Source organism: Schistocerca nitens, chromosome 2 (assembly GCF_023898315.1).
Source record: "Schistocerca nitens isolate TAMUIC-IGC-003100 chromosome 2, iqSchNite1.1, whole genome shotgun sequence".
Taxonomy (NCBI): Eukaryota; Metazoa; Arthropoda; class Insecta; order Orthoptera; family Acrididae; genus Schistocerca; species Schistocerca nitens.
This window is the reverse complement of record NC_064615.1, coordinates 843,152,090-843,166,148: the sequence shown is the minus strand read 5'-3', so window position 1 is coordinate 843,166,148 and position 14,059 is coordinate 843,152,090. Positions and strand designations below refer to the sequence as shown.

The following is a 14,059-nucleotide window of genomic DNA, read 5'->3' as shown; positions in this document are numbered from 1 at the left end:
TCTGTGTTGATGACGTGATTGCACAATTGCGTGCGGATTCTCGTCAGCCCACACATGTTTATTGTGAGAATTTACAATTTGATCACGTTGGAATGAAGCCTCATCCGTAAAGAGAACATTTGCACTGAAATGAGGATTGACACATTCTTGGATGAACCATTCGCAGAAATGTACCCGTGGAGGCCAATCAGCTGCTGGTAGTGCCTGCACAAGCTGTACATGGTACGGAAACAACTGATTCTCCCGTAGCACTCTCCATACAGTGACGTGGTCAACGTTACCTTGTACAGCAGCAACTTCTCTGACGCTGACATTAGGGTTATCGTCAATTGCACGAAGAACTGCCTCGTCCATTGCAGGTGTCCTCGTCGTTCTAAGTCTTTCCCAGTCGCGAGTCATAGGCTGGAATGTTCCGTGCTCCCTAAGACGCTGATCAATTGCTTCGAACGTCTTCCTGTCGGGACACCTGCGTTCTGGAAATCTGACTCGATACAAACGTACCGCGCCACGGCTATTGCCCCGAGCCAATCCATACATCAAATGGGCATCTGACGACTCCGCATTTGTAAACATTGCACTGACTGCAAAACCACGTTCGTGAAGAACGCTAACCTGTTGATGCGACGTACTGATGTGCTTGATGCTAGTACTGTAGAACAATGAGTCGCATGTCAACACAAGCACCGAAGTCAACATTACCTTCCTTCAATTGGGCCAACTGACGGTAAATCGAGGAAGTACAGAACATACTGACGAAACTAAAATGAACTCTAACGTGGAAATTAAGCGCTTCCGGACACATGTCCATATAACATCTTTTCTTTATTTGTGTGTGAGGAATGTTTCCTGAAAGTTTGGCCGTACCTTTTTGTAACACCCTGTATATTAAAATAGTAGCCTAGGGCGTTTGAAGACGATAGCCACCCCGCAGCGAGATACAGGAAACGCAGGGCCTCCAGATGAAGGTAGGCATAAATATGTGCACCACACCAAAGCGTGAAACAACAATTCACAGCACCGGCGTGAACGTGTTAATGCCATTAAAGCACTGATGCGACGAACCATTCACCTAGTGGCAGACTTGGAAAGTACCGTAAACGTCAAGTTACAGTTTTCTTACTCATTATGAAACTATTGAAATCAGTTATGTTTATAGACTTAAGACTGCTGAGCTAAAAGTATTATACAACTCCCTATACTACTAACAAATTACTTAACATAAACTGTGTTACAGTAATGAGTTGCAGTGGAATTATTTACAGGTATTTCTGATTAATGATACAAAATTACATTAGCATGTAACATGAATGGTTATCAGCCTTGTGGAGAAGAGGCTGCCTAGCATTAACAGAACGATAGTCGTCGAAGTAGCGGCAAAAAAAAAAAAAAAAAAAAAAAAGAGAGACTTGCACCAGGCTGCCGGCCATCCCTGATGGACTGCCGATCAACAATGCCGTATGCTCATTTCAATGATAACTAAATTACAGGGTGACAATTATTGAGCCGTATGAGAAAATACGTAAACTACTTACAAACTGCAGCGTGCACACACTTTATTCAAATGTAAACGTCACTACAAGATATTCGGATGTAGCTTATGACATGTTCCATATGCTCTCCATCAATAGCGATGAATGGCGCAGGCGAATAGCGAAATTCTGCATGACCCGCTGAAGTGTCGAAACATCGATGTTGTCGATGACCTCCTGAATGGCTGTTTTCAGTTCAACAATGGTTTTGGGATCACTGCTGTACACATTGTCTTTAATAGAACCCCACAAAAAGGAGTCGCATGTGTTCAGATCCGGAGAGTGCGTCGGCCAATCGAGGCCAACGGGTGTCCTCTGAGCCAGAATGCGTTCCACAAAGTGCTCCTTCAGGACATCAAACACTCTCCTGCTCCGATGTGGTCGAACTCTGTCTTTCATGAACCATATCTTGTCGAAATCAGGGTCACTTTGGGTAATGGGGATGAATCATCTTCCGAAACCTTCATGTACCGTTCGGTAGTCACCGTGCCATGAAGGAATATCGCACCGATTATTCCATGACTGGACATTGCACACCACACAGTAAAGCATTGAGGGTGAAGAGAATTCTCGATCGCGAAATCCGGAGTATCACGCCTCCAAATGTGCCAATTTTACTTACTGACGAACCCATGCAAATGGAAGTGGGTTACGTCACTAAATAAAACTATACAGCGCATACTAATTCCCATAATGCCCCGCTTTCAACTGCGCAGTTTGAACGTCCTAACGCAAACCGTTCAGAAATTATGACGATTTTATGTCTTATAGGTCAATAATTGTTGCCTGTATATTGACTATGAGAAAAGTGATATTACACATTTTACATACACTGTCGAATCACGTTGATGTGACCACTTGTTAGAACCCCGAATAACCACAGTTTGCAGCGCGGACATGCAGGATCAGTCAAGTAGATTCTGAAGAGTACCGACTGGGATGTGGAGCCATGTCGACTAAAGTGTAGTGGCCAGCTGCACTAGATTTCACGGTTAACGATCCATGGCGCGTATAGCAGGATCCGGGTGGAAGCACAGATTCTCGATTGGGTTTTAATCCGGGGGTTTGGTGGCCAGGGGAGTACAGTAAACTCATCCATAGTACCGAAGAGAAACAAACTGCATGTAGGGGTGGACACATTCATCAAAGATAGAGGTATACTTGGTGGTGAGCCACTGTGCCTTCCAGACCGAGCGAGGTGGCGCAGTGGTTAGCACACTGGACTCGCATTCGGGAGGACGACGGTTCAATCCCGCGTCCGGCCATCTGATTTCCCTAAATCGCTCCAGGCAAATGCCGGGATGGTTCCTCTGAAAGGGCACGGCCGACTTCCTTCCCTAATCCGATGAGACCGATGACCTCGCTGTTTGGTCTCTTCCCCCAAAAACCAACCAACCACTGTGCCTTCCAGCATGCCACGAAAATATTCCCTAGAACATAATGCTTCATCCTCCGACCTGGACACTTCCGAGGACTGTTGCAGAGCCGTAAGCTCCAAACACCATCTGTCCGGCGGAGAATAAAACGTAATTCGTCTAAAAAGGCCACCTGTCGCCACTCATGGACGTCCAGTTGCCGTACTGGAATGCAAATTGCAGCGTTCGTCGCCGATGAGTAGCAGTCAGTATGGGTTCACGCATCAGGTGCCGGCTGCAGAGGCCCATACGCGTTCAGTGAACAGTCGCTGAATAGACACTGTTGATAGTCCCTTGGTTCATCAGCGCTGTCAGTTCCTTAACAGTTGCGTTCCTATTAGCACGTACGTACCTCCGCAGCTGTCGTTCACCCCTGTCACCTACGGTCCGTGGTTCTCCGCAGATGCTTCGGTGCCGGTTTTGGAAGTCCCACCGACAAGACTCTTATACCCTCCACTGTTGGTGCTGCCACCTGCAGTTTGTGAACTGTTATTGCACGCTGACGTAGAACATACGCAGTGGTCATATTAATGTGACTGGACCGTGTATTTTCAGTTTTAACTTTTTATGTTTCTAGAATGAGATTTTTACTCTGCAGCGGAGCGTGCGCTGATATGAAACTTCCTGGCAGATTAAAACTGTGTGCCGGACCGAGACTCGAACTCGGGACCTTTGCCTTTCGCGGGCAAGTGCTCTACCAACTGAGCTATCCAAGCACGACTCACGCCCCGTCCTCACAGCTTTAATTCCGCCGGTACCTCGTCTCCTACCTTCCAAACATAACAGAAGCTCTCCTGCGAACCTCGCAGGACTAGCACTCCTGAAAGAAAGGATACTGCGGAGACATGGCTTAGCTACAGCCTGGGGGATGTTTCCAGAATGAGATTTTCACTCTGCAGCGGAGTGTGCGCTGATATGAGTTCGAGCCTCGGCCCGGCACACAGTTTTAATCTGACAGGAAGTTTCATATCAGCACACACTCCGCTGCAGAATGAAAGTCTCGTTCTGGAAACATACCCCAGGCTGTGGTTAAGCCATGTCTCCGAAATATCCTTTCTTTTAGGAGTGCTAGTCCTGCAAGGTTCGAAGGAGAGCTACTGTTAAGGGGGGTGGGACGTCAAACGGGCCGTCTTGGAGCAGGAGAGACATCACAGGACATTTTAATTTCCACTGTCTATACTTTTACGAATAAATTCATAAAACTTTGTCAGCATGACCAGGATGGATTCAGGATTCACAATCATACCAGTGGAAGTTCAAAAAAATAACAGAATAATTTTTTTTTACATGTGAAAGTTCATCATTTTTTCACTTTATTGGCTGCATTTGTTGCAATAGGTACACGTATCTTCATAAATAAGAGAGATTCTTCGATAAATTTTGCACAGCATTCAAACCATACTTACAGGTGTATGAATCTCTAGAAATTATTTAATTTATAAAAAAAATGAATGTGTTATTACATTTTAAACTTCATGTTTAGAAAAAAGTAAAATTTTATAGGTAATTATCTCCATTTTTACCACAGTTTTTAATAGATTTGGAAAATTCTAGAGTTTCATACACCTGTAAGTATGGTTTGTATGCTGTGCAAAATTCATTGAAGAATCTCACTTACTTATGTAGAAAAGTGTACCTATAGCAACAACTGCAGCCAAAAATGGTAAGTGAACAAAAGGTGAAATACAAATGTAAAAAAATAAATTATTTTCTTATATTTTTGAACTTCCACCACTATAAGTGTAGATCCTGAATCCTTTCTGGTCATTCTGAGAAAGTTCTATGAATTTATTTTTAAAAGTATATACAGTGGAACTTAAAAATCCCTGTGGTGTCTCTCCTGCTCCAAGTCGTCCCGTTTGATGTCCTACCCCCCTTAAGTTTGGAAGGTAGGATACGAGGTACTGCCGAAAGTAAAAGTGTGAGGACGGGGCGTGAGTCGTGCTTGGGTAGCTCAGTTGGTAGAGCACTTTCCTGCCGAGGGCAAAGGTCCCGAGTTCGAGTCTCGGTCCGGCACACAGTTTTAATCTCCCAGGAAGTTTCTTTTTATGTTTCTGATTGACCATTTAACGAGTACAGAGATTTAAAGATAGATTGTAAAGCTTTTACAGTTTTCACGCTTTAGTTTCTGGTATACTTACTCTCCGAAAACTTGATACTTCGCGTTTTCTTCATGCTATCATTATCAACTGCATCATTCGCCAGATTATCACTTGTCTTCTTGGATTTCATATTTGCACAGCACTAAGCAGTTCTGAACTGTCGGGTGTGGCAACGGAGCGATATAGAGCACGCCGTTGTTCTCGCCTCGGCGGAGGCGGAGCATATGCTCTGCGCGAAACGAATCTTCCGCGGGAGTTCGACTGGACCACAACCAGATGGCAGGCATTGCTCACCGGGCGTGACTGAGTTGTCACGAAGGAGAACTGACGGATTTGAGGCTGCGGACGTTGATCAGACGGCGACATGACCACAAAATATTGATGGATTACTCCCTTGGTAGTTACATGTATTTCGGATCGGTAGTTATCCTGCGTAATCCTATTGAGACGACGGAAAGGTCTCCACAGTCACGAGTCACTGCGCAACATTAAGTAGCTGTTCCTTACTTTAGTATTCTGTTGGTGGAACGTTGCTCATGAACTTGTTGGTACTTCGTTAATTATATCTGCACTTAACATTTTAAAGAACGTAGATTTTATACAGGAAAACAGCGACCTGTAATTATAATAAATAAATTGGAAGCAGTCTTGATCGCATAACATTTTTAATGTGGTGACCGCTTTCGATCTTTTTATAAGATCATCTTCAGACCTACAATAAACAGGAACTGATATAAACATATAAAGGACTAAATCATATATTCATAAAACAATAAATAACGCTGATATACCATGAATGTCTGCCGGAGGCGGTGGCGCGTGGCAACCCTCTTGCTTGGGGCTGGTGATGTACTACAACGTGAAGAACACTAGCCGCTAATTAAATACATGAAGCCCCGCCCACCGTCTCCGGCATAACGTCATAGATAGCCAATCACGTAAGTTGCATTTCTGCCGCTTAAGAAAGTAACGTGGTAGTTACTGTAAGTCATTATTACCATCTATAGGACTTATAAAACACGTTAAAATCTTGTAGCTTATAAAATAAAGTGTAAAAAGGTAATTACTGCGACCTAAACAGTGTGGCTTTCTATCATGTACTGTTATCGATCAAAGCCAAGATGATGGCAAGGACGACACTGTAGTAACCATGGCTACCTCCTCGTCTTACTAGGGCCAAAGAGACTACCTGTGGAGAAAGCGTCCTGATCGCTCTAAGGTTGCCAGGGAGACTCAACGAAGGTCGATCAGTACATGATATGAGTAACTGATATGCACAGGAGTTACTGTTACCATTAAAATTTTAATTAAAAGACATCTCGTCAAAATAACTTCAAAAATGTTATGTCTGATATGCGATATCAGTAATGGAATGTTACACAAATTTTATGAAGTGGAAGCTATATTACCGTTACGGTCGTTGGTCTGCATAGGATGCAACGTGATGGCTATCATGATCGTAAAATTAATGACATTGTGCCAATAAAGAACAGATAAAACCACCGTCTGGACGGTCACATCATGGGTGGACGAAATAATGTCTACGATAACCATAATGTTATACTGCAGTGCAGTGTTCATAAATATACCAATAACAGCCGGCATAGCAGGGTAGGGTGAAAAGTATACCTTGTCAAACAGTAAAACACATAAACGTGACATAGAGTGTACATAAGGCATCCCTTGTCAAACAGTAAAAGACAGATAAGTGAAATGAGGCAAGTACACACACGCTCTTAATACAGCGTAATATGTTGTATAACAACGATCACATGTAAATATAGTACAAAAAATACAAAGCATGATAATGTGGTACCAAACATATTGAAGAACATAGGCACATTCGTCTACGTAATGTTTGTTCTTATGATATAATAAAATACAAGATATAAACAAATGTGGTAAGCAGTATCTACAAACCCAGTCGACAATAATTGTGTAGTAAAAATCTAATTAAAAGGAATCGTTACAGCGAAGATATGGTTATCGTGACATCTTTACTCATCCACACTAATGGAACATCGTGAAGGGTGAAGCATTTTAGAATAGTTCCTCAAACAGATGAAAAAATATTTTCTCTGAAATCCAGTTGTTCGTTAAGTATAGTTTCTGGATCTTTTTTCCGATGTATATTAATTCCCAGTTCTTCAAAGGTATCAAGTAAAAGCCCTTTAGGGACAGTATGCAAAATACTCATATTGTTATTGATAGTCCCTTCAGATGCTTATTTTGGTTAATGTGTTGCCCGAAAACAGATTTACTCAGTGATGTACCAGTGGTATGTTCATTGTACCTGATCTTAAAATTTCTACCAGTTTGGTCAACATAATAAAAGATATGGATCGTCCTACTGAAGTAACTGTGTATTATGTAGTGTGTAGATTATGCAACAAATTGTGTGGAGGTTTGTATTAAACACGCTGAAGTTTGTATAAGCATTGCATTCATTACTTTGAATCATATCACGTAGCATATATCAACCAATAATAGCATTATCAGTAACATGATAAAGTTCAAAAGTCAAAGAGTAAATAGCGTTTTCAAGAGTAAGAATATCTACCTAATTCGCATAATATTCTTCAAATCGCTGAGTATCTGGCACTATACACGTTCTAAAGTAGCCTATGTTCTTTCTCAGCTACACTAAAGAGTGCCGTGCCGTGTCGTGCCATTAAACGTAACAGACTTACTTTCGCATTTAAAACATTACCAAGGACTTTCAATTACGAAATGGCTCTAAGCACTGTGGGACTTAACATCAGAGCTCATCGGTCCCCTAGACTTAGAACTACTTAAACCTAGCTAACCGATGGACATCACACACATCCATGCCCGAGGCAGGATTCGAACCTGCGACCGTAGCAGCAGCACGGTCCCGGACTGAAGCGCCTAGAACCGCTGGGCCACACCGGCCGGCATTTCAATTACGATATCATTTTTTTTCATGATCCCTTTTTACTGAAACAAAGCGCAAACGGTGGCCCAAGCTATGTTCATGTTAACTGTAAAAACCCCATGACAAAGATTGGCTTGTTCAAACAGACAAAAGCGAGGGCTTTAGATAAGACTTCAAATCACGATATCTTTTTCTCCGTGATGTGATTTGACATAAAGTCTACACGGTGCCCAAAGCTATGATCAAGTTACCATCGAAAACCCCACGAAAATTGACATAGTAGTTGTAGCGTTGCTCTTGGGGGACGAAAATAAAAAGAATTGTTACTTTTTTTTATGTCGAAAAAGTGAATATTTTGGTGGGCGACTTGGCAACAGAATTAGGGATTTATTACGCTATTATAATAACATACGTTGACCATTAAATACCTGAATAAGAGCAGCATATTGATATATATATTTGAGATCGTTCGGAAGAAACATTATCATTTCTGTGCATTTTTATAGTCGCGATGTAGTCATACCCGGATCAACACTAAGGGACCAGAAGATTTATAGACTTTAAAATAAATGCAACACTACACGAAAAAGTTGGTTCAGAAATAATAGCAAAACGATAATGTTCCTTCTGCGCCATGCTGCGTTCGGTCCATCAGCGTGATCGTAATTTCTGATAATGAAGTAACACAAACAATAATTATCATTCAGTTAAATAAGGAGATGGAATCATCAAGGTTAATTTACTAAAATAAGCACACTTATCTTTAACACACTTTTTTTTAATGCTACGTACCTTTTCATATTAAATTACAATAGATGACCATTGTGGTTAAATACTTTATACATAACAGTCAAAATGTCCTCTTGACGCTGTCTGTTCGATATCAGTTACAAGAAACTACATGTTTTCTGATTGGAAAAAATAACAATTAGCATATTCACTCAATATTTTCACATAAAATATAAAATACAGTTGTGGAACGCAGCAAGTCCGAGTCCGCCTTTCATAGAAGACAAACAGTAAAAGGTGAGGCGCCAAAAGCCTCATTTGTCTTGAAACAACAGAATTCTTTTTTATACAATTAATCGATACATGTACATAGAGATTTACAGGCACCGCGCAAGAACGGCAAAGGTAAAGAATAATAGATTCTGTCGCTGCTATGCGATGGTTCATCTCTTTTACTTCACAATTGTTCGATAACTTTAGGCCATCAGGCGTTTACTATTGTGCGTATATTAATGTTTGTGAGGCGAAAATTACTAATATTACATAGTTTCGGAGATTAGAGTCTTCAAACAGACAGGCAAGATGGATATAGTAAAACTTTAAACCCCAATATTTTTTTGCCATGATCCGGTTTTGGTGAACTAAAGCCTATACCGTGCCCTAAGCTATGCTCAAGTTACGTGCCAAAAAAGTCCGTCTGAACAACCCTTTAGAGGCCAACGTTAACGGGCGGCTACGGTGTCATCGACAGCCCATAGGCGACACTGGTTGCCGATACGGAGGGCCCCGTTGTCAGCACACCACATTCCCGGCCACTGTCAGTTTATGAGACCGGAGCCGCTTCTCGTCAATGAAGTAGTTCCTCAGTTTACCTCACAAGAGCTGAATGCATCCCGCTCGCCAACAGCGCTCAGCAGACGCGATCTGTCATCCGTCCAAGTGACGAGAGCTGCTGTCACCACTGCGGCAAGATCGCTGGCCTAGTTATCTGCAAAAGCCACGCGTCTAGCAGTTTCGGAGAAACGTGTTCAAACAGACAAACATAGGGTAGTTTTACAATTCATTGTTACTATAGATAGTTTAGGGAACCAATAACAGACGATGTGATTGACTGGTGAAGTTCCACGATGGATGTAGCCAAGTGAGCCTGCTGCTACCAGGACGCACTAGAGATAAGAAATGCAGTAATTACTAAAAATTACATGTAGTTTCTAAATATAATTTCAAATAAAGAATTTGTAAAGTACTTGTAGATCGGTGGTATAATTTTTTTGTAATTTATATAACAGATACTGTTGTGTAATTATGGTACACATTCTCTTTTTATGCAGATGTTACCACGGCTTATGTTAAAAGGTAAACCTTACATAAGATGGCGAATCTCTCTACATAAAAGGCAGTGTCCTGACTCACTGAATGGCTGACTCACCATTGCCCAGCCCAAACCGCTAAGAGCAGGAACTTGAAATTTGGAGGTGTGGATCTTACACTTAGGCGTCGTTTAAAAAGGGGTTTTTCGATATTCCAAGCCTAAAGGGGTGAAAAAGGGGCTGAAGGTTTTTTTTTAAAATAAGTGTCGCTAGTAAGATAATTTTGAAGCTGGAACTACGAAAATTTTTATTTAATTTCTCTGTCAGAAGTAGATACATGTTTCAGAATTTTTGAAAATTTAACCCTATGGGGGTGAAATAGTGGGTGAAAGCTTTTTTTGAAAATATTATTAAATAATTACTAATTTTAAAGCTACATCTACCAACACTAATATTTGACTTCTTGATTACAAATAAAAAATATGTGTTTTATTGTTTTTTGAAATTCAACCCCTAAGGGGGAGAAATAAGGGATAAGATTTCTTATGGAAATATTTTATAATGAAAACATTTTTAAACCTAAGTCTATGAAAATTTGAATTTGGCTTCTCGGTTAGAAATAGAAAAAAATGTTTGTTTCACTGTTTTTGGAAATTCAACCCGTAAGGAATGAAAAATATGCAAAACTTTTCATGAAAATATTTCGTTGCGAAAGCATTTATAAAGATAAATCTTTGAAAATTGGTGTTTGGCTTCTTGGTCAGAGATGAAAAAATACCTGTTTCATGGTTTTTGGAAATTCAACCCCTAAGATGGTGAAATAGGATCGGAATGACTCATCATCGCCCAGTCCAAACTGCTAAGGATAGAAACTTGAAGTTGGGAAAGAGTGTAGATCTTATACTGTAGGCATCGTTTAAGAAGAAATTGTCTGAAATCCCACTCTTAAGGGGGTGAAACAGGGGATTACAAGCCCGTTGAAAGTATGTCGCTGCCAAGGGAATTTTGAAGCTAGACCTAGGTAAAGTCGTATTTTGTTTCTCAGTATGAAAATAAAACGTGTTTCAGTATTTTTGGAAATTCAACCACTAATATGGTGAAACAGTGAGTGAAAGTTTTTTTTTAAATAAATGATTACTAAAGAACTAGTAACGGATTTTTCAGGCTACATCTATGATAACTAGTATTTGACTTCTCGGTTACCGTGAAAGGCGTGAAAAGCCGTTGAAGGTATTGCAATTTGTGAGCAAAATCTGATAAAATAATAGAAAAAAATCTGAGCAGCCCATACAGTCTAAGCGAGCGAAGCAGTAGGCGCTAAGTTAATAAATAATAAATGAACTAGTCCATGTCGGCTATTAATGTTATATATGTTTTCTCGAGCATAAGTGCACCGCACCTGCAAAATCACCATCTGTAGCTGTAGCTGATCTACCACATTTTCCCTGCAACAGGTATTCAAGACGTGTAGAATGTATAGAACAATGAAAATCATCATTAAGATGAAAATAAAGTCCTCAAACAATTTATAGCATTTCCACACCTTCCAATTCCATATTTTATAACGAAATCCATCAGTTGATCCGAGTTGGAAGTCTTAACGGTTAACTATCTGAAAACTCTACACTAGAAAGGCAGATCACAACTGCAAAACAACACGTGTTTACTTTTACAGTCAAAGAGGATTAAAATTAAGCAGCTCTGCAGACTTCAAAATGTAAAACGGCAGTAGTATTCAGAAAAGGGGCGTCTTTGCATACACCGTGAGAGATAGATTTCTCAACATAGTGGAACGATGACCTGGTTATTCGCAAGTATAATTTCACTCGCCAAATTCTCGGTTTCAGTTTGGTTACCAACAATAGCAGGTGCAGCACGGACAAGCAGGTAATTACATGACAAAAGAGGAATTCCGACATCAGCTGCAATTTGGCACTGAAATAAAATCAATGGCGACAAGTGAAAATTTGTGCTGCAGCATGACTCGGATTCGTATTCCCGCTTCTCACCAGCAGTCGCCTTAACCACTTCGACTATCCGAGCACACTTCCCATCCAACCCAAATCTCCATATGTCTCACACTACAGACATAATGTCTCCTGCTCACTGTTCTCATTTTTCACAGCCTCACCTGATTCATGCAAGAGGTCAAACGAAGAGTGCATCCGCACTGAACGTATCATCATTTCCCCTCGAGGTGCATATATTTACGTGCGGTGTCCGTTCTTTCGGACGTGTCTGCAGGAACAGACACCATACATTAAAAAAAAAGCAGGTAATTAGCTGAATCACTAAAGATGAGGTGATTTCGGCGACAGTATACATTTTGTTAAACTGTTTGACATTTCATGTTCACCTTTTAGAGACGATGCACCCTAAGTTTTGCAAGGCTACAGAATCCATCTTCAAATATTGCTCAGGAGCGTTAGGTACTTTGCACAAAGCTCAAACCAACAATTTACGCGACATCGCACACGATCGCCAAACTAACGGACACCTGGTTTCACCATAAAGCACCATGAAATCATTGAAGAATTGCTTTACGTTACGATGCGCAGACCTCGAGATATTCATCTTCCTTTAGAGGCCATCCGAACTCATACCTCATGATACTGAAGAAGGGAACGTGCAAGCTCAGAACACAGCTGTGAACAGTCTTCGCGATTTGTTACGGCCCTTGATTATTTGAGTGTGGGTTTGGCGCCCCAAACTCATTGTCACTTGGATTTCATTACACCATTGGTCACGGCCGTAACCCGAGTAAAGAAATGAATATTTTGTACCTGACAACCTGATGCAAGCCTTTTGATTTGAATGCACTTGATCGACTTGCGTCCCAGTTTCGCTGCTTAATTATTCACGTAAATTCCAGGGTGGCCTCACAAAAGTGATTGTACTCTGCAGCAGAAACATTTGAGTTGATGGCAAGAAGTCGAATCCACGACCTTGTGGCGATGCTGTTCCATCGCACAGGCGGCAGTATTCCTGTCGAATGACGGTAGCTCCATCCTTCTAGGAAGGCATCTCTAGCGCATTCACTCAAACAGTAACGTTGTACTTATACCTGAGCTCCAGCAGTTAAATTATCGCTGAAGCCTTACCGTATGAGCTATGATCCTATATATATTTGGAAATTTCAGTGTTAAGTACCTAGACAGAAGGTTTTATTCTCGAAATTCCATATCCTTAACTTGCAGAAATTTCAGAAGGAAATTTATGAAATCCACATAAGTAGACATCAACTTGGCGTGGTACTAATGGCCCTTTAACATACATGTTAGGTACAATTTGTTCATAGACGTTTGCTGCTTATTTCAGTACAAAAGAACACTGATCTTTGGCAATTCATTGCAGAGTAATTACATAACGTTTGATTTCTTACCCCCAGTCATCCTTGTATCTATACTGTAGTGAAAATCCCCGTTCAACAGTGCAAATGTTGACGGAATGTGTTGAGCATCTTGACTAAAAATAAATTTGTGCCATTTAGCACGGCAGTTGCTGTTGATAACAGTAATATCCACTACAATATTCGTCATAAAGCTTGTTTTCAGTAGTGCCTTTTGCCGGCCGGAGTGGCCGAGCGGTTAAAGGCGCTACAGTCTGGAACCGCACGACCGCTACGGTCGCAGGTTCGAATCCTGTCTCGGGCATGGATGTGTGTGTTGTCCTTAGGTTAGTTAGGTTTAAGTGGTTCTAAATTCTACGTTGTACGTTAACAGTGATACGCAACATTTTGGATAGGATTACCAGTGTATTGGTCCGTATGCACCTGCTATATGGTTCGTGATTTTATCTGAAGGTTGTCGCATTACTATTTTGTATTAAGTTTTGATGATTGCTTTTTCGCCATTACTCGGTATCTTGTGCAGTAAGTTTTGTTTGCTGCTTTTTTTGTCATTGTGAAAGCATTATCACTGAAACAGAGGTAATTTGGGTTACAAACTAAATAAATCAAAATTCTGGATTTACCCCCTAATAATCAACCGGAGATCAGACGTCCACTATACCGAAATGGAAAGTATCCCCGAACGACCTGCAAAATTTTGTCGGTTGAGTTAGATTTTATCCTTTTGGA

The 14,059-nt window shown here is 41.0% G+C and overlaps 1 non-coding gene across 1 annotated transcript; it reads right to left on the bottom strand.

The window, feature by feature from the left end:
* Positions 1–3,586: 3,586 nt before the first annotated feature.
* Trnas-cga (transfer RNA serine (anticodon CGA)) lies at positions 3,587–3,661 on the bottom strand. Its single transcript has one exon. It is a non-coding gene; the product is annotated as a tRNA-Ser (tRNA).
* Positions 3,662–14,059: the final 10,398 nt, after the last annotated feature.